The 27,025-nt window shown below is 39.1% G+C and overlaps 1 protein-coding gene across 1 annotated transcript in view; it reads right to left on the bottom strand.

The window, feature by feature from the left end:
• ANO2 (anoctamin 2) overlaps positions 1 to 27,025 on the bottom strand; it is a 159,393-nt gene that overhangs the window by 38,316 nt on the left and 94,052 nt on the right. The gene's annotated exons all lie outside the window — the stretch shown is intronic.

The following is a 27,025-nucleotide window of genomic DNA, read 5'->3' as shown; positions in this document are numbered from 1 at the left end:
GAGTAAATAAGACATGTAGAAAATGTCTGCAAAATTAAGAAAATATCCTATGCAACTATGATTTAAGTATTTGAAAACATGTATTCAAGTCCTACTAAAGTTCATATCAGGAGAAATTCCTGAGATTGACTTTAATTCACATTTAGGCAAAGCAAGATTCAAGCATTTATTTTGAATTGCTTCTTGTAAAACTACAGAAGAACAGTGCTTGAGACAGAAACCCTGATAAGAATGCTGACTACCATTGAACCCAGATTTTTTTCCTAATGGTTACAAGCACCAAATATAACCCCTCAGATAATTATTGGCAAGGCACCCCAATCCTTCCCCTGGTACTTGTTTTATAGCAAAGGGAAACTACAAAGGTAAGGCCCCTCTGATCCCCACTGCCAACCTTGTTTTTTTAATGCATAAACAGCATCTCCTTCTTCCCTGCATAATTTAAAGCAACTGTGATCATTGAAATCCAGTACACTTTTTCCCTCCCCACACAAACTCAACTCCAGCCCCAGCTGCATGTACATCTAAAGAAGACATTTGAAGATGGATTTATGTGAGAAATATGATTCTCTCCTCTCAAAATAGATTTCTTAAAATAATAATAAGGTCGCTGCTTTGTTTAAGTTAAACTAAAACTATATAATCAAATTAACTAAGGGCACAAAGCCAGCTGCTGTTGGTATTTCTGTGAAGCACCGCTGCTGCCCCATGGACCAGTACTGTCCTTACACTGGAGTTAGCCCAGAGTGATTCTGAATTTAAATGAGTTTAAATCAGATTAGAATTCAGGTCCAAGGTTGCCTATAAACCATTTCCAAGGCACAATTGCCCATGGATAAACATAAAAATCTGGGAGTGTTTTGCCTTTGTAAGAAGCTTTCCCAAAGTAGAATTAGGAATGCAGCATATAAGTGCAGAAATGCAGCTGTGGATTTTCTAACTGGGATGTGGAATTAGACCTAGGACATAACCCTGCCTTATACATCCATTGCCATGGTGTTGGTGCCTCAGACACTGGGGGAGATCATTACTCAGCAGCCCCTCTTGTGATTGCGTCTCCTTCGGGACAGTCCTGGCAGCACTGGGGCACAGCAGACCCAACCAGAAGCACCAATAATTTGGCCCAGTGTACACAGCACAAAAATACTCTTTACAGTTCATACACAGAGTCCAGCATGTAGCCGGAACGCTGCTTGAAAAAGTATTCCTGTGAATGCACACATGCATTTCATTGCATTTTGGCCGTTACACACTCAGCAATTCTACAGGACATAAAGAATTTCTAAGTGATTATATTCCCAGAAGGCTTGAAGGACACCACATTTTACAGTATCACTAGGGGCTGTATGGGGCTGTGCTTTGTACTTGTGCTGAACACAGGGCTGATAATAGAGGTGGGTTTGTTATTGTGGAGCAGAGCTTACACTGAGCCAAGCCTTTCCTGCTTTTCTGCTGCCACACTGCAGAAAGAATTTAGGAGGAGACACAGCCAGAACAGGTGACCCCAACTGACCAAAGGGACATTCCAAACCTTATGACATCACGATCAGCGTATAAAGTGGGGAAAAGAAGGAGGAAGAGAGGGATGTTTGGAGTAATGGTGTCTGTCTTCCTGATAAACTGTTGCATGTGATGGAGCCCTGCTCTCCTGGGGATAGCTGAACAGCTGTCAGCCATGGCAAGCAGGGAATTCATTCCTTGTTTTGCTTTGCTATAAAGCTACCTTTATCCCAACCAGGGATTTTCTGCCTTTTAACCTTCCCATTCTCTCCCCAGTCCTGCTGTTGGGGAGTGAGTGGTTGCTGGCTGGGGTTACACCAGGATGGTCAGCAGGCCGTCTTCTCAGCTTACTCTTTCATGTATTGCTTCCTTGAACCGTATTTTTCCATGAGTTTGCCATGGACTGTAGCCCTGAGCCAAAGGGAGATCTGAACAACGTGAGGAGTTGCTAAGCCAACAAGAGAATAAAGGCAATGTTGGATGAAGAAACTGAGCTACTTAGCGTACACTGCCAAAAACAAACCCGGAAATTTAACTCAATATCCCAGATCTCCCAGTTCATCATAGTCTATCCCAGTCCATCTCAGAAGTTTCAGTTCCTTGTATTCCCTCCCAGAGCTCCTAGTCCATCTCAGTTTTTCCCAGTTCATCCTCATCCATCCAGGCAGTGGAAAGCTACCTTCTGTTCTTGTGACCAGAGACAGGGTCTCTGGACCCCAGAAGTGGGATGAAGCTGAGTCAGGGAAGGTTTAGGGTGGATAGCAGGAAACCACCCCCAGAGGGTGGTTGGGCACTGAACAGGGAATTCCCATTTCCCCAGGTAACTGTCATAGCCCCAAGGCTGCCAGAGCTCCAGGAGCGTTTGGACAACGCTGCCAGGCACAGGGTGGCATTGTTGGGGGATCCTGTGCAGGGCCAGGAACTGGGCTGGAAGATCCTCTATTTGGAGCAGCCCAAAAACGTAAGTATTGATCAACACAACAAGACAAAATGGATCATCTGTAAAACAATCTCATGACAGATATGTTACGCTGAGGAACATTCTCCATGATGAACTGTGTTGCAGGGGAATATTTATATGCAGACAGAAAACCTCACAATATAAATTGTTTGGTTTTGTGCCAGAGGCAAACTAAAATATTTACTTTAAAAATCTTACTTTTGTTTTCCTTCAATACAATGACAGATTTAAAATTCTAGTGGAGGAAAAAGCAGGTTTTGGTCTGTGTGCAGTGATGTGTTCCTGTTTTAATGTTTAATCATGTGTGGAATATATTCCTTGAAGAGCTACAGCTCTTTCCCTATTAAAAATAAAAAGTGAAATTAAAAATATTCAAAAAAGAAAGAAAGATAAAATTAAATTTCTTCTTCATTTTTCTGGACAGTTTATTTCCATATGAGTTACCTAACATGGCAAAGATCCAGCTCTGCATCTTCAGGATGGGCTTCTGGGCTGTGGAAACCTGGAAGTACTCTGCACTTGGACAGCACCAGGCAGCTTTTGGAAACTATTCTATGCTTCTCTTTGAATTAAACCACAGCCACTTTGCTCAGACCACAAGTATTCCAGTTATTAATTGATACTTTCCCTCAAGATGACACCTCCTCCAAACAGGTGTTTCTAACCATCAGCAATTGCCAACTCAACCTGCACTTGGGGAGTACAACCAGAAATTTACTTTCTTCTCCATCCTGCTTTGTAGCTCCAGTGCTGAAATTCAGTGTCTTCATTGTGGTTGCACCTGGGTAATCCCAATGATTTCACCGGACTTGCACAGAGCTGTAATAACTGAATGAAATTCAGTAAAAGATGCTCAGGAAAGAACAAAATCTAGTACTCCTCTCTAAGGTCTTACACTGCTAGCAACAAAAATAAGCTACAAAATTACATTTCCAATAACAAAATCCAGAAATTCATTTCTAAGTATGCCCGGGAAGCTTCAAATAAGTAATTGCCATTTTTATAAGCACACATTTCTTAGTAGATTTCTAATTTAATTTCTAGTTCAATACAAAAGCTTTAATTTGTGTAAAAACTGCACTGTCCAAATGAGCACCTAGAAATATGGATTGTGGTATAAATGCAGTTCTTTTGTATTTATGTGGCACCTGAAGCACTGTCTGTGCCCTGCAGGCTCAAGACAAGGCATAAAACAAGCTGCTTCTGAAATAAGGCGTCCCTATAGTGTTACTTTGGCCTTGAAATAAGTTTAAGACAAGGAGAAATGGATCCTTCAGAGACATTTGCAAACTATGAGCCAGTAAAGGCCTGCAGAATGTGCAGTTGTGAAAAATAACCAGTTCCAAGGTGATGTCACAAAAAGAGGCATAATCAAGAACTGCATTCCTGGGGTCATGCAGTAGCCACAATGGTCATTACAATTAAAAAAATTCGGCCGAGCTCATGGAATTCTTTCAGTCTGTATTTGGGACTAACACTTTTTGAGGGATTGTATTGCCCCTCAGACTTCTGTGAGGAAAGAAAAAACTGCTGTCATGCTGAGCACCTGCAATGCCTGTGTCTATCCCTGTCTGAATCTAGAAGTTCTGTTTTCACACTCCCACTGAAGCAAAAGAAAGCGCTTTTGATTTCAAACCCATTAAAAGAGAACTTAACTTCTATTCTTCTCACTCAAGCAGCAATTTTAACAGTAAACGTGGTTGTGTTTTGTGAGCAATGTTCTGTCTCAGGACTGCACATGGAAAACAAACTGCCAAGGTTTATTTGGAGGCACATGAAGAACTGCAAAACCTTTAATTAAAATTTTTTGCTGTCCTTGAAACATGCAGAGTAGCACAGACACACCACATCTGTCAGTGGAGCTTTCAGTGGACACACTCTAAATCTAAACTGTGGAAGCAATGCAGAACAGAGAGCTTTAAGAAGTGTGTGCAAGGCTCAGTACTGGGATCATGGAAATTAATGGATTTTGAGGCTAAGCAATGTTATTTTTAACCACCCAGTCTTAGTTTCCTTTGTAACCACACAACTTCCTTGAGAAAATTTTTGCTATAAGGATAATAAATGTGATTTAACTATTTAAAAAAAACCTCTAACCACAGCTTGAGCATTTCTGTGATGAACAGTCAGTTACAAGCCTTATTAGGTCCTTCAAATTGCTAATTACCTTAGCTGTTGAAAATATATGGTGTATTTCCAAGCTGAATTTGCCCATCTGCATCCTTCAGCCTTATCATTCAGCTGCAAAATTGTCAGTTAAGAGCATCTACTGAGAGACTTCTGAGGTGTGACTGTGCGTTCTTCTGAACTATGATCAGGCCACCTCGTGGCCTTTAAGCTGGCTGAGGCCACTCCCTCAGAATGGGAACCATGAACCAAGCCCACAGCTGTATTTCTTCTCCTGTAATGGGGTTGGAAGTAAATCTCTCACAGGCTACAGCCTTGACATGGGCAACTGACTTGACCCTCCACATAACAGGGCTCATGGAAGTGTGTGTGAGTAGCCAAGTCTCTGTGCCTCAGGAGACTCAGCCCTCCCACAGGACCAGAAATATGTCATGTGGTGGGTGAGGGCTGTGCCTCCGGCCATGGAGCCTGGCAGGAAAAAGGATACCAGCCTCATCTCTGTCAGTGGAGATGCTAGCAGCATGGAGGGAAGAACACATGAATCCAAGAGCTTTGTACTCCTTATGAGTCTTAACACTACATTCTGAAATTCCTAATGAAAAATAAAAAGTCCCAGAGTGGCTGCAGCTGCCCCATCCCTGGAAGTGTCCAAGGCCAAGTTGAATGGGGCTTGGAGAACCTAGGATAGTGGAAGGTGTCCCTGCCCATGGCAGGGGCTTGGAACTGTGTGGTCTTTAAGGTGCCTTCCAATCCAGGCTATCCCATGATTCTATGACATTTGCACAGCATTTGACACACACACACACATATATATATATACACATATTAAATGTATGTAAATGTATGGCTCATGCACGCAATGAGTACCTTGATAAAAACTAATGACTTGGAGTATATTTGTGTTAATATTTCAAGCTGTTTTCTTCACACAGTAATAATAACAAAGGCTGGAGGTCTGCTCTCACTGTAATTTAAATCTGTAAAGCCAGACTTGGTTAAATTAATATGCTGCAATTTACTCGGGAATAAAAATGGTTCCTTTGCTGCAGTTAAACTTCTTTTGACACTGGCACTCAATGCACTGTGGCATATTACAATCTTTATTGTGTGAGTGGCATTAAGGTGCTTAGACTTTATATCGCTGTTTAATATCAAGTGCTTGATATTTACATACGGTTCAAGTGAAAACTGGCAGCACTTAGTCTTTTACAATGACAGTTTAACATATGGCTTTACAAGTATGAATTATTTATGTCAACTTGAAGCCATTCAGAATATTACCAGGAAAACACTGTAATTTGCACAAACAATAGGGTTACATCTGTAGTCATAAATATTCATTGTTTGTCAGTGCTCTTTGTACATGGTTAATAAATCATAATGAGGCTGATCCTGAGAAGGCAAAGGGCCAGCTGTACAAATACATCTGGTGGGATTTCCAAAGCCCCTGACTATGGTACCTGGGCCTGCCATAGTAGAGAAGGTGGTACTGGAATGTCACAAATTCAGCTCAGGGCATGAAGGGATACCCTGTCACCTGCTCAGCTTTTATTTTTTCAATGTATCGCCTGAAAAGTCCCCAAGAATGTGATGAAATACCACATGTGGCTTTAAAATACTCTTAAATAAATAAAGTCAAGCATAAGGAAGACAGATTTTGAGCCAGACACGTGCCTACTTTACTTTGCATGATTAAATCAATTTACTACGCTTTGATATTGACTGGATATGGAACTATCAGGGGAAACAAAGTGAGTTTCAAAAACTGAATTTAGAAAAAAAATTGGATTTCACTGTCTTGGAGTTCACTGGATCTCCAATCTCCACTTTGTAGCCTGAAATCCAGAGAACCACTATTGTAATAGTCAATCTGGTTTCACACTTTGTCATGTAAACTGTGAACATTTTAATGGGGAAGTTAACAGAATAATAAGCACAACCCATTTTAAAACAATTTATCAAGCATAACTTAAAAAAAAATACCCTTTAGTAGTTCCCATAATTCAGCACCATTTAAATTACTGGAAGGGATTTAATTTAAGAGTTTCCCCCTTAAATTTTTAAGCATAGGACTAACAGCTCTATAAGAGTTCACTGGTTACACAATCAGTTCCCAACTACTTGTAGTATCTCGCCTTAAAATATAAAAATGTGCAAAATTATGTTATCTTTTGTAACATCAAGTCTATTTGTCACAGGTAGATAACAATTTATCTGAACTTTATCTTTAAAATCACTTGTTTAATCTCATTATACATTTCATATTAGCACTTTGGGTCCTGTGGAAGTAATGTAGTTGGCAATTTTGCAATTTGCAAAGCACAAATTACAGTTCTCGGAATTAAATTCAACTGAGCTTATGATTTCAGTTCTAGAAGAGATGCATTTAGTGCTAGGCTCTGAGGAAAAATGTCCTTTCCATGTTCCCTTGAAGTTTTTCTGGCCTAATTCTGTATTGGTGTCCTAGCTGGAAGAATCTGGACTGAACATCTTTTTGCTGTGAAATCATCACAGAACTCCTAGTGAAGCAAAATCTCACTGTAAGGCTCTGGCATTGCACACTTAGAACATGATTCTCCATTGTCTTACACCATGTGAAGCCACTTATCCCCACACAAAGCGTGAGACAAAGACATGCAACACATTATCAGATTTCTTGGGTCACAATTTCAAATTTAGCTTACACAAACTGTGAATGATCACACCGGCACAAGAGGAGAGCACAGTGGTGTAAATTTTAGCAACGTTTTTAAGCTGGTAATGAAAAGCTTGAGGAGCAGAAGATGAATTAGAAGGGGGATGTGGCTATGCAAAATTCTTTCTCTGGCTCCAGACCATTTATTACCAGCTGTAAAGTATTAATTAAGTTTGTATTCTAACATTTGAATATGCTATAAAATTTGAAACACAGTTGCAGAACACAGTCTACAGAGGCAAACTTTTACCAATAACAGAGAGATGACATGCAGAAAAGAGTTCTGGATAAATAGCAAATGGAAGACTAGAAGGATGGGAAAAGATACAAGAGCAAGGGGCCTCCAGTTCTCTCTCCAGTTTTGCTCCAAAAAAGACACATTTTGGAGTTAGAAGAGTCCTGACCCTGCTTTCTCTGTCATTATCATTGGCACTGCCCCTTGCCCTGATCCCATATCCAGGGAAAATATTTTGTTTGGCTAATCATGGTGAAAGTCTATAGCAAGTAGAAGTCCATTATGAGCGTCCCTGTACCTTCACACACACCCAGCCTCGCTCCAAAACCCAACAAGACTGGGGGAGTATAGTGATTAAGAGGTGTCAATAAAACAAGGAAAGGCAAAGACAAGGAGGCAAACTCTATTAATGGAGTTGGAAGAGTAATGAAATACATACATTTTGGTATTATGAGCATTATCTTTAGACATATATATATATATATATATATATATATATATATACACATTCCTGATGGTATCAAATTAGCAGTGACTTCCTCATGAATCACAGAACCAAGCAAGTTGAAAAAGAACCCTGAGATCAGCGAGTTCAAGCTTGGACCAAACACCATCTCGTCAACTAAACCAGAACAATGAGTGCCACATCCAGTCTTTCCTTAAACACCTCCAGGGATGGGGATTCCACTGTCTCTTTGGGCAACCCCTTTCAATGTCTAACTACCCTCTATGTGAAGAAATTCTTCCAACGTGATGTCCAACCTGAACTTCCCCTGGTCCATAGCAATCTAATTGCAAGTCCTTTCCAATTTCCAAACAGAAATGATAACTACTCATACACTGGGCTGAGTTGGGTAATATTTATTCCAATTGTATACGTGTGCTAAAACTATGTAGGAAACACACAAAACTCCCCAGGGACTACTTCCTACCAGCATCCCAGATAATTTCCCCCTTTTTCCATATTTCTGAAGAAACAGTTGTGTTGGCAGTTGGCAGTAAAATGCAGATCTATTGAAAGATGCTTTGAAAAGCCTCATTTGAATTTATTATAAAGCAAGTTAGCAAAATTTGAAATAGTAGGCTTCACATTTAATTTTCTTTAAAATATTTCTCTGTGTCTTTCCTACAATTAACAAAAAAAAAAAAGGATGGAGTAGATCTATCAACAAAAAAATGTCTGTAATTCCAAACCAAATAAGTGGTGAAAGTCGTGGAAACATGTACATGAAACTGTGAGGTGGTGTCTAGTCAGGGATCACAGTTTATCCTACATTTAACATGGCAACAACTCTCTAGGCCATGTCAATAGGGCTTGCAGAGAATACTAAATTAGGAAAGGTTGTGAATAGTGGAGAGAGCAGAGATTAAATACCAGGCTGTTGAGAAAGCAGAAGTACAAGTGTGAAATAGAATGAGGTCCAAGGAGGGCAAATTAAGACTGAGCCAACAAGGAGCATAATTTGAAACAGCAATAATGCTCAGCAAAGTAAAAAGTGATATCAAATATTCTTGGAGAGCAAGGAGTTACTGTGTGAAAATCAGGTCTGGAGAGTATAGAAAAGGTTGTAATTTATACTTGGATCATCCTCAGAGGTAGTGAGGAGATAAATGTCTTCAAATATTCACAGCCTGCATGGGGGTAAATTCTATGCATATGGTATGGAGTGAATTGGAGAGTGGTATGCACAAAATCAGCCTTCTAACACATTCAAAATGCCAAAAACTCTGCATTCACCTCTAGCAAGGGATGAGCTTATGTTTCTCCCAGTTGTTTATGCATGGGAGAGAGCAAGTAGACTATGGGCACATGTATTCCACTGGATGAGCACAGACCTAAGCTGAGCCTACCTGGGCTCTTTCTAGAATTAGAGAAAAGATCACCGAGATGCTAGGGTATGAGGAGGATGCACTGAGAGGATCTCTGGACAGAGCCATGAGTCAAATAGGGTGATTTGTGATGCTCTACCTCCCCCCAGAGACTTGCCCCAAGTTCTCATACCAAGCTAAAGAATTTCTGAATTTCTGGTGTTGTCACAGAAAACAGTGATATGGAATCTTGCATTTAAATGTCCCATTGCAATTGAATTTCAGCTAAAGTTAACAAAGAAAGGGGGTTTTCTCAAAAACAGGTTGTAGTGTGAAGTCCTCAATGCAGTATTTCCGCAAAGTTCCCAAAGATATGCAGACAGATCCTCTCATTTGCCACAGTTTTTTGCACTCAACTGCTAGAATATTTTAAGGTTTCCCTCTATCCAAGGGAAAATTGTAGGGGTTTGTTGGGTGTCCTCTCTTGGCACAAACCTGATTTAAAAGTTTCTGTTACATAGAATGGTCTGGATTGGAAGAGACCTTTAAGCTCATCCACACCCTGCCATGGGTAGGGACACCTTCCACTAGCCCAGGTTGCTCCAAGCCCTGTCCAACCTGGCCTGGAACATTTCCAGGGATCGGGCAGCCCCACCTTCTCTGGCAAACCTGTGCCAGAGCCTCACCACCCTCACAGGAAAGAATTTCTTCCTAATATCCAATCTAAACCTGCTTTCTGTCAGTGTGAAGCCATTCCCCCTTGACTCGTCACTCCAAAGCCCTCATAGTTTACTTGTGTAATAAAGTCACTCCCTGAACTTCCCATCAACCATGACTAGGTGGGAGGAAAGGCAATGCCAGGAGAGAGAGAGCTTTTGTAGGGACCTCCCACTCATGTTTATTCTACGTGAATCACCTCTTTCAAAAAGGAAGAGACATGTTTGCTTTCCACCTTTAATAGAACAGGGTAACTAGTACAGCTGTACAGATGAGGGATGGAAAAAGCAAGATCTTTGGAATCTAGAAATGTTGAGGAATTCTCCATTACTTGCACTTTGAAATCAAGGCCATCTGCTTTTCTATAATTTTTTTAGTTTAGTTTGATAGTTCTTATGGATTTCCTGAAGATTTCATTTAGTGACATTCTACAACTTGGGTAATAGAGGAAAGCAAGTTATATCAAAATCAAAGACAAAACATATTTTGAAGGAAATGTATGTAAAGAAAATAGATAAACAGTCTTCTTATATGTTGCTGATATGGAAAAAAAGTAAGTAAGGGATTAAAATACCAACAGGAAATTTAGATTGGGAATGAAGAAAACCCTTGGAACAGTAAATCCTCCGATCCTTCAAACAGATGTAGGTACTGCCTGGGAACAGTTCCATAACAAGGCCATGGTATCTTCACTGCTGAAGATTTCTAAAAACAGCTTAAAGAAATGCCTGGCAAATGACACTGGGTATAGCTGGTCCTGCTTTGGACCACAGTGCAGGAACCGGATGTACCCTTCTAAGCTTAATTCCTGAGGTTTTTTTTGTTTTGGTTTTTTTTGGGTTTTCTGTTGGTTTTGTTGTTGTTGTTGTTTTCTGTAATACCTATCTATTGTTTTCTGTAATAGTTACCTGTTTTCTGTAAAAACTTTGTGGACTGAAAACCATTGAAATTACTGTGAGCTCTTTCTATTTCTTTGTCCTGTTCAGAAAACTACAGAATGCTGATAAATCTCATGTATTTTCCTCAAATCATTAGTAAAAGAAATTTAAAAGTTAAGTAGTTCAAGTCAACAATTACTGGTAGGATGTGAGCAGAGGTATGGTCACTTATAAATTATTCTCTCATCACATATCCACTCATTTAACTCTTGTGAGCAAATACAACCATCTTACACCACTTCAGAGGCCACTGAAAGCATGTGCCTTATTACATGAAAGAGGATATTTAATATATGAAATATATTAAATATATCACAGAAATCCATTCCCCACAATATAACCAGGAAACTTGGATGTGACAAATGGCTTCACAGCAGGCTACACCTTGGCACAAAGTCAAGGAGTTAAAGAGCCAACAGCTCACAAAGGTATTTTTCCCTTGTCCAGAGCAAGCCAATCCAAAAGAGCTGCCTTGTGTTGCCTTCGGAATATTCTGTCCTCCCATGACAAAAGCAGCATGCCCAACAGAGACCTATATCTTTGACCTGCAGCTGGGAAGTGTGACATCCTGAGTCAACAGACCTGTTGTCCTTGACACAATAAGAAAAAACACAAAGAGATGACTCTCAGACCGTACAGACAAGCAAATTGGCCTTCCAATAAGGTCAAATCTTAAATCAGTGAACAAAAGCATCGTGTCATTTGGTATTGGGGCCAAAATCGGTGCTAACCCTACGAAGTCTTGCAGCCTAGACACTACTCTAATGAAAGGATTGCTCTCATCTCTCAGAGTTCCATGGTCTAAACACAATCCTGAATACCCAGAGGTTCAGGCTTACTGATGTTGGCCCAACAGCTCATCCAAATCAGCAGCTTACAAGGCATTATTACCTGGCAATGGGTGAGGGAATAAAGGAAATATCTGATGTCTCAGACATCAGCTCCTGCATCACCCATTGCCTAAAATGCATAAATTCTCATGTCTGTAGAAGTGCCCAACAACCTACTGGCTTTTAACAGAGCTATGATTATCTACTCATGGGAATAGTAGGATGGAATCATTCCATCAGAAACAAAGCAATTTCATTTATATCCAAATAAGATTGAACATATTAGCAACAGATTAAGCATCTGGAATCTTTAAAATAATTCAACTAAATGTGCAATGTTATTAAGAAAATATGTGTGTTTTTTCTATTGTCTAATACTTATTTCCCCACAGATGATCTTTCTCAGGCAGCAGGAGGAACAGCCAAAAAAACCCAGTTTGCTTATTTGATCAAGAAATTATCTATTTACTCAGTATTTTAAAGAAGGCAAAAACTAACATTGTGACTGTCCTGCCAGGCATGGTGTATGGTCGGTCAACAGAACCCTAAGATCTGGTTTACAAAGGTCTGGAAGTGATACAACACTGTCAGGTTCAAATGAGACTTGCCATCTCAGTGCACTCAAACAGTTCAAACTCCCAAGTCCAAATCTCCAACACTGCACTTTGGGGCCTTCAAAAGCCGAGCAAGGATTTGCAGCTCCCATTTTCTTTACTACTATCCATAATATAGATATAAATATCACCCACATCCATCTGTTTCTCTTTTCCTGAACTACCCCATTGCCAGTACCCCCAGGGATGCCAGGTGGCTTTTCTTCATGAAAACAAGCTGTTTGGAGATGCTATTTCATATGGATTGCCAGCCTTTGAAACCAGAATGTCCTCTGGGGACAAGGTGTGGATGGGATGTTTCCCCAGCCACCACAAAAGAAGCTCTGTCACAATTTCTAGCCCCATAGATTTATTCTGCCCTAGAAATAACCCAGACATCATAAGGCCCCTTTGTCACAGAACTTCTGGAGTGCACATTTTTCCATTCTTGCCTTATTCTTCTGCAAGACACATATTTTCTTTGTGCTGTCTCCCACCAGAAATCTTCTCTGGAGTGAGGAACAGGCATCTTTCCATTGGTGCCTCACAGAAAATCTATGGATTATTTTGTCAACATCATTCCTTTCTTAGCATTTCTCTTCTGGAGTCCCATACAGACCTGTTTAAGGGTGTCCAGAGCAGGGACACCAAGAGAATCAGAGGGATGGAGCAGCTCTTCTGGGAGGAAAGGCTGAGGAATTGGGATTGTTCAGCCTGGAGAGGAGAAGGCTTTGGGGTGACCTCATTGTGCCCTTGCAGTGCCTGAAGGGAGCCCACAGGAAAGATGGAGAGAGACTCTTGAAAAGGGCCTGGAGTGACAGGACAAGGGGGAACGGCTTCACACTGACAGAGAGCAGGTTTAGATTGGATATTGGGAAGAAATTCTTCCCTGTGAGGGTGGTAAGGCAATTGAATAGGTTTCCTACAGCAGCTGCGGCTGCCCCATCCCTGCAAGGGTTCCAGGCCAGGTTGGATGGGGCTCTGAGCAACCTGGGCTAGTGGAAGGTGTCCCTGCAAAGGGCTAGGACAAGGTGATTTTTAAAGTCCCTTCCTAAACAGGCCATTCTGTGATTCTATGATTTCTTCATACATATTATGTGGTTTCACCTTAAAGAATCTCCAGCACAGAACTAATTCATATCAAATCCCATTTGCTTTGAAGACACTGGCCACTGTTTCTCTTAGCAAAGGTCTCTGTCTTTGCTCCTTCTTTTGCCCAGTCTTCTAATTCTACCCACAGAACCAACACTGGTTCCACTACAATGAACAGGCATTCTGCTCCTATTTTCCTCTCACTGCTTCTCCTCATGTGTTTATGTTGTTCACCAGCTCCCTGTTCAAATTTTCACCTCAGACTGGAGTCTCTCAGTGATAGAGATCAAAAGGATCAGTAAAATGAAGAAAATGGACCAAAGAGTCCTCCTCATGCTAAAAAAAGAGTCAATAGATCTGTTATGAAAGGTGGCAATGAAAAGTTAGGCTTCATAGACATTTAAGCAAGATAAGAGGGCAATACATTTTTTTTCCTCTTCAATTTAAGTTTCACTGCATTCCACAATAAGAAAAGGAGGGAGATATGTCCCAAATGAGGATGGAAAGCTAAAGTGCTTGTTTTCAAAAATGTTTTTAATTACTGTGAACCAAATGTTTTACATCAACAACTTATATTTTTTTTCATTTCTTCTATTTTTAAAACGTTTCCAACATAAATTCCATTTTGAAATAAGGAGTAATTTAAAAACAACAGTTGGAAACTCCTCACTCTATAAAAGTTGAACTTAGATATTTTATTAAAATCAAAACACGTTTTACTAAAAAAAATAGCTGCAGCAAACAGTATGTTAGTGGGGGAGAGTTTGAATGTATGGGGGTAAAATACTGACAAGAATTTAGCATTTGTAAATAGAGACATATTTCATCAAAATTTTTTTAAAGTTTTATCAGAATAGAAAATAAATATCTGCAGCACCACTATGTATTGTCCATATTTGTATAGGGAAGCTTAGGAGAAAAACAGCGAAAGTCTAATTCCTGCAGTAGTAATAAAACACTAAGAATTATGGTTCTATCATAACTATATTAAGAAGAAACATTTTGTCATATGTTTGTAATTACAGTGAGAGGAAACATCCTGATCAAAAGTGACAAAGATGATCTTTAAGTTCCCTGGACTCAAAATTCTATATTATATTAAAAATATTGCTTCAAAGGCCCCACCATGCCTGAAATTCATTATCCTTTTGAATAGAGGAGCTGTGGAATCATAGAATGGTTCCTTGGGTGGGAAGGGACCTTAAAGATCAACCAGTTTCAATCCCCTGCTACAGGCAGGGACACTTTCCACTATCCCAGGTTGCTCAGAGCCCCAGCCAGCCTGGCCTTGGACAGTTCCAGGGATGTGGCCTGTCATTACAGTTAAATCCAAGCTACAGCCCTGTTTTGGGAGAACTCCTGTGTTTAACTCCAATTGTTTTAGATTTGTCACTGCTTCATGCACAATTTAATAATTTCACACTCAAGCTCTTAATGCAAGCTCTAAATGAGCTAAGAGAGTCCTGAACATTCAGTAGCACACCTAAGATAAAGTTATTTTCAGTTTCAGCTCAAAATAGGTCCATTGGGACCAATGTATTACCTGCAGGGATACACCACGCTATTCCATAAGCAGATTGGCAGAAAACTCCATTGTGTCGCTGTCATATTCCTCTCCACATGTTACAATCCAGAAAAACACAAAGACAGAGCAACTCCTCTTCCTGGTACTTTCAGGTTTTTTGCATCCTTGGTACCAGAGCCTGTTCTGCTACTGCCTGTGAGATTTGAACTCCTATTGGGTTCCCCCCCACTGGAGTTCACTGCTATATGGACAGATAGCCATGGAATAATACTACCCATACAAAAGCAGGGCCTTAATTTTTAATTTTTATGTTTTCATAGTTTGCAAAATCTGCAGCCTAAAGTAACAATTAGCCCTCTAAAGAACCTCTGCTGCAGAGCTCATAAGCATCACAATAATTGATCCATTTCCTGACCTTTGGAAAAGAGTGCTGTGAACTATGAAGTCATACCTCAGCTGAAGCAAAGCTTTGGGCCATGTTTCATAGTTTGATAACACTTGTATTAATAAAGAAATGTGCCCCATGTCTAGTGCTTGATATAGGAAAGGTGTAGAGTCAGCAAAATGTTAATTTTAATAGTAATAATAATTTTTACAGTATGAGCTAGTTGTGCATCAATCTGCCTAATTGTTACACTTCTCAACTGTACTACATTTGTTTCTGCTTCTTCCACGCAGAACTGTGTAAAAGCTGAGCCCTAGGGTATGAGCCAGAGCCTTGGGCTGGGTAACACCAGCACAGAAGTGTTTGCTTTAGGCAAAGAAACACACAGAGTGTTCAGGCACAGTCCCCACAGCAATAGCACATCTTGAGGAAAAGCTGAGAAGGAATAGACAAGGATAAGAGGTGTGTGGCCTCATAAAAACATGAGCATGACAAAGAAATATAAGTAGAATGAAGCAAGTGCCAGGCAGCCATCTTTGAGATCACAGACTCACAACATTCTTAGGGTTGGAGGGGACTGCTGGAGATCATCCAGTCCAAGCCCCCTGCCCAGAGAAGATGCAGCTGCCCCATCCCTGGAAGTGTCCAAGGCCAGGCTGGATGGGACTCTGAGCAACCTGGTCTGGTGCAAAGTGTCCCTGCCCTTGTCAGGAGGGTTGGAACTGGCTGATCTTTAAGTCCCTTCCAGCGCAGGTCATTCTATGATTCTGTCTTATCTAAAAGCAGTGATTTAACAAAATAACATGATGCTTCTTATCTATTCACACAACTTCAAGAAACAGGTTTTTTTAAAAGTATTAGATATTCTGAGGTATGTAATAAAACTTCAAGGGTCATAAAACTGGGAATTTACTGGTGGATTTTGAAGACATTGAATGTTCATAGGAAGTTTAGAATTTGCTTTGGGTCTAGTATTGGAGTGTTGGTGCTGACCCAGCAGCCCATTTCAGCACATCACCTTTAACAGTGTGTGGGTCACAGGAATGGTACAGGTGATTTAGTGCTGACATGTCTAAACATCTCTCTTCCTTCAAGACCTGGACCTGGGCTATGACTCTTAGAGTATTGGGAATGGAGCCAGGTCACAGAAGCTCCTCCTTTCAACCCAAAGTCTGAAACAAAAAGCTCACTTTGTGAGTGTGTTTCATTGCTGTACTGGTGTTACTGGGCTCTACATTTCAACTTGATTTAAGTGAGTGTGTTTCAGATGATACTTCTAAAAGGGAAAGGATACTTTCTTGGGAAAAGACTGAGCCTGCCCTAAGAAGGTGGCCCCCCCAATGAGATCAGCTGCTGGGACACATGGAGGTCCCTCGAGCTTTAGGAATACAAGTGAAGGAAATACAGCTGTCACCTCAAACCAGTGTTTCAGAGCAGGAAAATTTTCATTCCAGTTTCTTTCTATCAGCCTGCATTCACAAACTTGGGCAAAGCAGAAGTTGGCTCACAGACTAATGGAACTTCAGCTCCTTAGACTTGAAGTTCAATACACCCATAACCACATACTCCCCTGAATTATGCACAGTGGGAAAAGACCTCTGACGCTTTTCCCAATGTAGGCCAAAAGTCAATACCATGCCTCTAAATACACCTGAATTTTTTCTATATATGTTCACCCTTTCTACTTTCATAAAAGGAAGTAGCACACAAGAAATTCAAATTATTTTCTAATGTTTTTTTCAGACTGAAAAAAACCTGGGCCATCCATTCTGTTTTCCATATTTTTCTTCCATTTTGCCAAAAGCTGCTTTCAAAATCCTCCTTTGTTACTGTAGGAGCCAATAATTCTAAAGAAAGCACCTCATGGTTTACATTTTCTTTGTAGATATATAGCAAAAGGCAATAGAAAATTATTTGGGGCTTTTTTGTGGCATTACCATGCCAAAATATGTGATTTAAGAATTTCAAGTGCATCAGGGCTTGGGAAGATATTTCAGTTATTCCGACTTATCATAAATTTGGTTTGGCTAAGAACTGAAACTACAGCTGAATGCTGCTGAATACGTAGTTAGAGTAGGTCTGTGTTTCTCCTTGAGTGCTTGAAAGCAGTAGTGAAAGTTAAAATATATAATTGTAATTAGAATGGAAGAAGGTTCTTGACTTTTGTTTAAAAATGGTTTATCCTGCTTGGAAAAAATAAATCTCTAGAACTCAAGTATGTATCGTTTTATGCTGACAGATATGGCATTTCTCAATTTCCTTGTAAAGGCAAAACCTCACTCTGACCCTTGTATCTCCTTTCCATTGATTATAAATCAGGAGAAAGAAACAATGATTCTCTCCCAAGAATGTTGCCATGTGGAAAAAGGCAGGGCAAGACCCTCTAGGATAACAGGCATGGACCATCAAAACAGTTACCTAAAATACAAACATCTCAGCACAGCAGTCACTGCAAGGAGCTGCTTAATAGTAATCTGCTCCCAGAGTTCAGATCCAGGTCCAGGTGCCCTATGGAGATCTGAGTTTCCCATCTGATGCTGCACTCACATAATGTAATTAGCTGGAGAAAAACAGCAGAAATGTGAAACTTTCCTATGCACATAAGATCAGCAGAAGTTCCTCACAAAACACTGGATCATCCCTTCCAATGAAGTGAAGGACACAATTTCATAATAGATATAGTCACTGTTGATGAATATAAGAAAAACCTGTCCATCATTGATTATATTTTGTGACACTGATTCAATATATTCTGGAAATGTTGGCATATGCTAATATCTGTTGAAGTATATATTGCCTGCAGTTAAGGTGACTGAAGAGATCAAAGGCCACATTTACTAAGAAACAGGTCCTGGTACAAAAAAACCACAAGGGGTTACCACATAATCAGATACTGAGACCATAGTTCTCAGTCTAAGTACCAGTAACCAAACATATTTGCTCACTTTATAAGAACACCAGAAAAGAACAACCCACATACAAAGTAAGTACAGAAATTAGCTAGAAAAACGCACTAAAGGATACATTAGTACAGGTTCAAATCAAATATTTCAATATTGTAGACCTCTCATTCTACCTTAATTTAATGCATTTAGGAACAATTATTAAAGTGATGTAATTGTCTAACTTTCCAGATTATTTATAACAGTCTTGTCCCTGAATAGAGAATTACTGATGTCTCTCTATCTGGAAAATGCCTGCTAGTTGGACACAAATATAAAATGCGTGACTAAAATACACCATATGGACCAGGAACATCTTTTGTGGAGCTTTGGACTGATGACTGCAAGACTTGCTTGACTGGACTTTCATCAGTGAAAGGATTAATATGGGCAGTAGAAGTTTAATTCAGAAACAAACAAAAATGTTTAATACAAGCTATTATAATATTTACTAGCAAGGGATCAAAATTTAAAGTCTTCTCTCTAACATGCACAAAAAACCCCTGAAAATTCAGAATCATTGGGTTTTAAATTTTAAATCCAGAATCAGTGGACTGGGTTTTAAATTTTGTTTAGAGTTTTTATAGAGAAAACTGCTGCAGGGGGTTGTCGTGACCCAAGGGCAGGACCCACACTTGGCTTTGTTCAGTCTCAGTTAGACCTTGTGAATTACTCCAGATTTACACTGTGGAGATCAAGGTCTTGTTCAGAAGTGGTGGCTCACATAAGCCAGGAACAGGTTGGGACCTGTTAGAAATATTGGGAAATTTGCAAATTGTGGGCACTTATGTTGTCTATGGTGATAGGAGTAAGTTCAGTAAAACCAGTATATTCCTCACATAATTCCAACCTTCATTCCTAATGGAGTTTATGTTCAGCACAGAGCTCTGTGGTGAAGTGATTGTGGTTTTGACAAGCAGAGTGAGGCTAAAGACAAAATGCTTAAGCAGAAATGTACTATGTATGTGTTGGAGTATGTGTAAAATACAAACTCCGTTTGTCAGAAGCAGTGATTTGGAGGCAGCATCAACATTCAGACCAGCACATGTAGGTCTGATACAACAGCAGGAATGGTCTCAACCTCAGGGAAACAAATTAGTAGCTAAAACCAGGATTTCTCTGTATTCCTTCTAAAATTAATAAGTTTACTACCAGGCATGAGGTTTTGCAAAACAGTCTTGAATACTTTTCACCTGAGGCTCAGTTCACACTGAAATCATCCAGACATAAAGGAGATTAAAGGAAGTGTTTCCCCCAATTAAATGAAAACTTCTTACTTACAGAAAGCAAGAGACAGATTAAGTCATGAGTGAAATTCCTCCTATTTACATGGTATTTTTTTCTGCTGTTAAATTCACAACAACACCAGGAAATTAGAGTTGTATGAAAGCACATTGTTGTTTCTGAAAACAACATCTTGAAGTTGCGCTTGACTACAGATTTGTCATGTTTTGGCTCATTTATACCTTGTCTTTCAATCTTCTTTTCATCACTCCTACCTCTAAGCCAAATTCTTCTTATCCTTGCTTCTGCTACAGTTATTACATACATCTCCACTTCTCATACTAAGTTTAATGATTCCCTTGGCTATAACCTCCTCAAGTCTTTATTTAAATTATAAACATATCCAAAAATGTATTATCAGATATCTCTCCAAGCAGACAGGAACATATGAACGGGTACAAATCTACCAAGCAAAGGCTCTCCAGTGGTGTTGCTGAATGGAATTCCTATGTTCACTCCTCATGCAGAGCATGGGAGCACTTCAGCAGTTCCCCATAATCAAGCAGTACTGTGCTATATCCTACAGATACCTGACTTTTCAGTTCCAACACCCCAAATTTGTCCACAAGTTTGCGCTTCTCTTCCAGCCCACAACACGATAACAGTTCTGTACAAAACTTTATAAAGGTCTTATCACCTTCCCAAAAGTAGCAACTGATCACTTGTGCTACAGTGCTGCACAAGATTTCCCTACAGTTACATACATGAAAAAGATATTTATCTCTATTTACTAATCATCACTGGCTGCAGAGTAATACAGAAAAGTAATTACCTCTTCCTAAAGAAAACAGGACTAAGAAGGAGTGTGCTGGCCAAATCTTAGCAGCACAGTCATGGAGCAATTCTTGCAAGTCACCATCACAATTTACAAGCTCGTGCAGAGCTTCAGACTCAACAAGATGAACAAGTTTCTTCAGCCATAAAAAGAATTACGTGTAGGTAGAAGGACATCAGTCCTTCTCCTCTGCCTCCAATAACAAAGGGAAGATCGGCCCTGCTTAAATCCCCCCAGGTATCATTCATACTGATAATGGAAGCCAGCAGGGTACATGGAAAAAACAAAGGTGTCTTTTAAAAGATAGGCACATCTGAGAAGACTTCAAATACAGCAGCCCCAGCTGCAACCTACACATGCCACAATTTCTCTGGGCAACCTATTTCAGTACCTCACCACCCTCACAGTGAAGAATTTCTTCCCAATATCCAATCTAAACTTGCTCTCTGTCAGAGTGAAACCATTACTTCTTTTCATGTCACTCCAGGCCCTTGTGAATATTCTCTCTCTCTCATTCTTGTGGGTACCTTTCAGGTACTGGAAGAGCAGTTAAGAGGAAAATTTTCACTTGTGTGGTTATTGTGAGACAAAATAGACTTGTGCAGCATACAAATGTGCAAGTCAGATTCCTAGGAATGCGCAAAGATATGGCAATTATTCTGCATTGAGGTCCGAAGATACATTGAATGTTTCAGAAAATAATGAACACCCATTAGTAATATTTTTCTATCCTGCAAAGCTGTATATTCAGCTTTACTGAATACTAAATGCAGGTTTAAACAGTCAGACAGAATGCAGTATAAATCAAGACTGCTTTAAATTTCGGAGGCTCTGATATTGTTTTTAAGCCTGGAATGTACAGCAATTTAGTAAGAAAACATCAATGCTACAAACCCTTGTATTAACACTGCCGAACCTTTACAAGTGTTCAATCACCTAAAGGAGATTTCAGAACAAAAACAAGGAAAACAAGGCTTATGATTTCAGGCATTCCTTGTCTTCTTTTAGTGCTCACTACTGTGATCTAAATGGAAGATGATCCTCACCAACTCACTCATTTATGTTCATGCACAGAAAAAACTACTTAGGCACTTCAAGATAATTCACTGCCAATTTACTTTACACATAAAATCTTTTAAAATATAGACATACAATATTAATAAAGAGAACTATTTCTACCCTTCTTCTTCTGGGAAGCTCCACATTCTCATAATCACTACAATAAAGGAAGGCTATTGAGTAAAAAGCTTACTTAACTAACTTAAAGGAAAATCTGGAATCAATACACTTGAAATCAAATGCATATTGATTGTGCCAGTGTCCTCTTCAAAAATAAACTGTTTCAGTAAATTACACAAAGCTCTCGAGGCTTGACACAATCCTTATGACTCACAGATCTTATTCCATCTATATCCCGTTAATTTTATTGCTGTGACTGGCCCCAGTTAGCAAGATTAGTACTGGTGGCAAAATCATGTACATGCAAAAGCTTATGAAAAACTTCATATTTTAACATTCTTTTTATCAAAACCTCCAAAGGTTCTACCAGCTGCACAATCACCATCTCTAACAACCTGTCTCTAAATCAGGTGAAAAAACTAACAACCCTCCACTTTGGTGGACTTTGGCCACAAAGTAATTTCCATCAAATAATTAAGGCAAAGCAAGTAAATTCTAATATATGGATAATGATGGGTTTGAGATGTTGAAAACTCTTTATAATTATCTACTTTTAATGCTGTGATAAATAAAGATGCTATGAGTCTGCTTTCCAGGATAAAACTTTCCGTAATGTTCTCTCATGACAGGACTTAGTCTTGCAAACGTTCCATTTGTAGCTCTCCCTTTGATTTCAGTAAGGGCTCTGAAAAAAGGAATTGCATAATCAGGTACTTAGTCCAATTTATTAAAACTCTGATGATATACAACCCAGTTAAGGAATACCTCTCTGTTCCATAAGAGCTTTTTACATTCCCTATAAAACACTTTCCTCCTCAGCACATAAAACTTAGTGCATGCATTGCTGTCTGTCAGTATGAAGTACAAGCCCTAGAAATGAAAATAGGGCAATTAAATCTACAAGCTGCGGGTAATTTAATAATGACAAAATAATGCTAATTGGCTTAAGAACTTCGGAGCCACTTTCAATCATTTTATTAGTCAGGTTGTGAAAACCATGGCAATATTGTGATACTACAGTTTCTAAAAGTAGAATCTTTCTTATCACATTTGCTGGTACAGTACTTCCCTCAAGTGGTAAATTTATTTCTGCCTGTTTTGAATTTTCCTCTATGATACTAAACAGTAAAAACACATACTATGCTTCTTTGTCATCTTGCATTTTGTGTTGTTATAGATTCAATTATTTCTTTTTCTTGCTGGTCTTTGTTTCAACTGCTCCTTTCAATGCAAGACTTTTTAATTGTGTCAACCACAGAACTATACATTAAATATTACCAGCATATCTCTATCAGATGTATATGACACATTTCAGAGCACAACATCCCTGCTTGGGATGACAGCTTGTTGTGCTCCAAAGGCTGATACTCAGACAAATGCTGTTGACAACATTCATAAACAGCCTGGATTTGGGGACTGTATTGAGCTCTTCTGAGACTGCATCTAAAGACCTTTAAAAGTAGAAGAAAGACATTTATATCCAGAAACAAGTTAAGCATGAAGTCATCAGGATGGTTAGTTATGGGGATATAGCTCTACCTAGAAGGAAAGGCTTAAAGAAATGAACTTATTCTGCCTGGAAAAAAAGAGGCTGAAGATGCAATTGCTGTAGAAAACTGTCTAGGAGGAGGGTGTAGGGAAGACAGACCCAGAACCCTCTTGGAAGTTCAGAGTGATGAGTTGAGAAGCAACAGACACAAGTTGCAACAGGGAAAATTCCAGTCAGGTTTCGGAAATCACAGAAACTCCTCTCAATGAGGTCAGGCCAACATTGCAGCATGTTCCTCAGAAAGGCTGAGAATCTCCATCATTGGGAACTATAAAAATGTGAGTGAACAAGGCCTTAAGCAAACTGTTCCAAAGTTGGACTTGATTTGGTCAGGGGAGTGGACTGGAAGGTTTCAAGAGATCCTGCCTAATCTGTATCATCCTACAGCTTTGATTAATTTTAATATCATAACTAGATTACCTTTAAAAGCAGGACTACTGAACAGTGCCCACTCTTCCCCATTCCTTTTTTTCTTCTCTGCATCTACAGTTTCTTTGGGATTCTTTGTTTGGGTTTTTATTCTTTTTTTTTTCACTTTTTTAAAAAGTTCCTTTGCAAAATTTAGTTCAAACTGAACTTTTAACATTTATCGTTTACCCTGCTCTCATTCTTTCTCCGAAGGTATAGTTTTCTTTGCTGAACAATCTTTTTTGATCTACTGCATTTTAGTATTCTGATTGTTTGTAACATCCTCCTTAAGGGAAATTATTACCACATGAGCTCAGTGATCTAATTCATTAATTTATATTATATCCTTCAATATGAGCATTTTCAGTGGGTTTTTTTGTAAGCGGAACTTAGAGAAGACTGAAGTCTTGCTGGCATTTAGATCTCGATCACATCAGATTTGTTAGTTTTGAAGATAACTTTCCTTAACTTATCATTATTGTCACAAAAATTAAAAACCTCAGCTACAGCCTGAAGGAATTTTAGCCTATTATTCAATATAATTTTAGTTGAAACAACTCATATGACTTTATTAACTTGTTGCTTTAAAAGATTTTAAAAAGATTTCCTACAGCTGACATAGCCAATTAGAATTCTCTTAGGTCAACTGTAGACAGACACCTCAATGTACGAGGTTGTTGTTTGAGGCTCAGAGAAAGAGGGACACAAAAGAACCAGTGGTACCTGCCTTAGCAAGTAATTAAAAGAAAATTAACTTGGTGAATGATAGCAACAATCCAAAAAATAAAGCTAAGTTAAATAAAAATATGAAGTGCTGCACCCTGAATAATTTTAGATAAAAATGAGTATTACTAGCTACTGATTTATTACAGACAATAAGTGGTTGATACAATTATTTTCCCACTTAATCAGCTTTATATAATATTGTCATGTTGTGACAAAGAAACCAGTGTGCAATAAGTGCCTGGTATTACATTTTTTCTGTATCCTTTTTGTTTTTAAAAGCATTAGACTATGTCTTTCCTGATCCTGTCTATACTTATGAAGGAATACATAAGCCTCAGCTCTTTGTTTACCTTTTGAAAGTATGCTTAAGTTCTCTAAAAAGCATAGCAATATATAAAATTAAAATTAATTTAATTCAATTTATCCCCAGGTCTGCATTCCCTATACCTATATTTGGTGTTGTACCTCAAGCCTGTGAATCAGTGAGCAGCATTTATCCCTAAAAGCAGGGCAAACAGGGACCCTCTGAGACTGCAGGAGAAACGTGCCACCTCTTAAGCCACCTGTGTTGAATACCTGTTCTCCACCAGCATCAGCACAGTGTCATCTGGTTGTGACTCCAGGTTTCTCTTCCTAATAAAATTGTTGCCAACACACTTAAGCCATGCAGGGATTTAAAACAGTGTCCCAACCTCAATATGGTAATTTTCCCTTCCAAACCCTTCTGAATGCAGCTGACTGACTCATTTCCCATTCAAACTGATCTTGCCATTAGGTATCATATGAAGGATGATAATTCTCTCTGCCAACAGTCAGGAGCTTCTCCCAGTCCTGATTGCTCCACTGAACATCTAGGAAGCATGAATGTGAAGATTGCTGCTCATGTCTCATATATTTTTGGACGTACCTGGAAGACAATATAATTTAGAACAGCTGTGTACTGCTAACAATTTGACCACCGAAGGTCTTTCTGTCTCAAATTTCTTCCAGGATGTCATAAAGGCTGCTTCCATAAGCCAAAACATTTACCCAAATGGAAGTGACTCATCTCATCAGTCCAACTAGCACCACAGGTAACAATTGAACATGCAAATCAAATGCATTCAAACACCACATCCCATCACCTTTGTTTTCCTGCAATGAGTGCCCCAAAACTCAGACATAACAGACTCAGGAGAGTGATAGCAGGATCCTATAATTATGGAATGTTTCAGGTTGGGAGGACCTTGAAGACCATCTGGTTCCAAACTCCTGCCATGGGCAGAGACACCTTCCACCAGACCAGGTTGCTCTGAGCCCCATTGAGCCTGGTCTTCAACACTTCCAGGGATGGAGCAGCCAAAGTAAATTTTCTTCACTCTTCACCATTAACACAGCTATGGGTTTTGAACAGTTCAGTCTGTACTGCTTGTGGCCTTACATTTCCTAAAGTTCTGTAAATAGCTCACAATTAATCCTTTTCTCAAAAGCCTGCAATTGTTTTATTCTCTCATTATATGTTTCCTGTCCTTAGTTTTCAACCCTGCTTCTAACTCAGCATTTATCAGGCTGACAACGTTCCAGCTTCCATGTCAACCCATTTAGACCATCTCTTATCATGTAGTACAAAACTAGGAAAACACACTTTAAAAAAAAAATCTGAACATAACTTTTAAGTTATGCTTTAGATGTATACTTTGCTATCCAATCTTAGCCATTCTGGAAGAAATTGTCTGCTCTCTTTCTTCTTCAGACTGCTAAAAACTAGTTACATTTTTGCTTGACTTTATTTTTTCTGATTCAGTTTTTGTCTCTCTGAACCTGCTCTAGATTTTCATTTCCATTAGGAGAAACTAACTAGCAAAAATTGTCCTTAAGGTCTGGGTTATTCTCTGGTTTAGCACTCAGAGGGGAAAGGAACTAATTATATATTGGAATAAATGAAAGTAGGTGGAAATTTTCCTTTTTGATATGGCAGCCTTCTAAATCCTGAAGAACAAAATGTCAGAATCCAGCCATGATGCATTTGTTTCCATAACTGAACAACCCTTGGGAAGTAATATCCAAGAAACAAATATATTTTATTATATTTTGATATATTTAGTAATATAAGTGAGAAACAAAAATTTTTCAAGAACAGAACTTATCTACATTCTAAAGCTTTAGACCTGCACAAAATGAAGAGATACCTGCAAAGTTTCCCACATTCTATATATTATATTTCTTCAAGGAAGATATTCCCAACACTGTAAAACCTTTTTAAAAAATTGGAAAAAAAGTGGATGACAGAAAATCATGACATCAAGGACAGCCGAGAAGGATGGGCACTGAACAGCAGTGGGTAGAAGGCACTGTAGTGGCGTTACCAAATCAGCTACTTGAAAATCAGATTTTTCTCTTTTCCTTTGAAATGAAAATTCTTACACACACTTTTCTAGTCAGTCACAGTGAAATATATTGATTAATAACTTATTAAATAAATTCTATTCCCCCTGTGGAATACATAGTTGGTTTACTGAAGTACACTACATTTCCCTGCCACAGGGAATCCATTATATCATTAATCAAACACACAATGGTTGGCATTGTTATGGCATAGTTATTAATCTGCCTTTAGTAAACTCAAGTTACATTTTGTCCTATTGCTAAGGTACTTCTAGTAAGGCTCAAGTTATATTTTCTTTCAAAATATGCTTATTGTGGTCAAACCAATTTGTCTGCACTTATATGAATCATTTCTTTCCTGCATTTCACAGAATTGCACAATTAGAATTAA

Source organism: Ammospiza nelsoni, chromosome 5 (genome assembly GCF_027579445.1).
Source record: "Ammospiza nelsoni isolate bAmmNel1 chromosome 5, bAmmNel1.pri, whole genome shotgun sequence".
In the NCBI taxonomy this organism is placed as follows: Eukaryota; Metazoa; Chordata; class Aves; order Passeriformes; family Passerellidae; genus Ammospiza; species Ammospiza nelsoni.
Note: the sequence above shows the minus strand (reverse complement) of the source record. Positions and strands in the feature narration are given on the sequence as shown.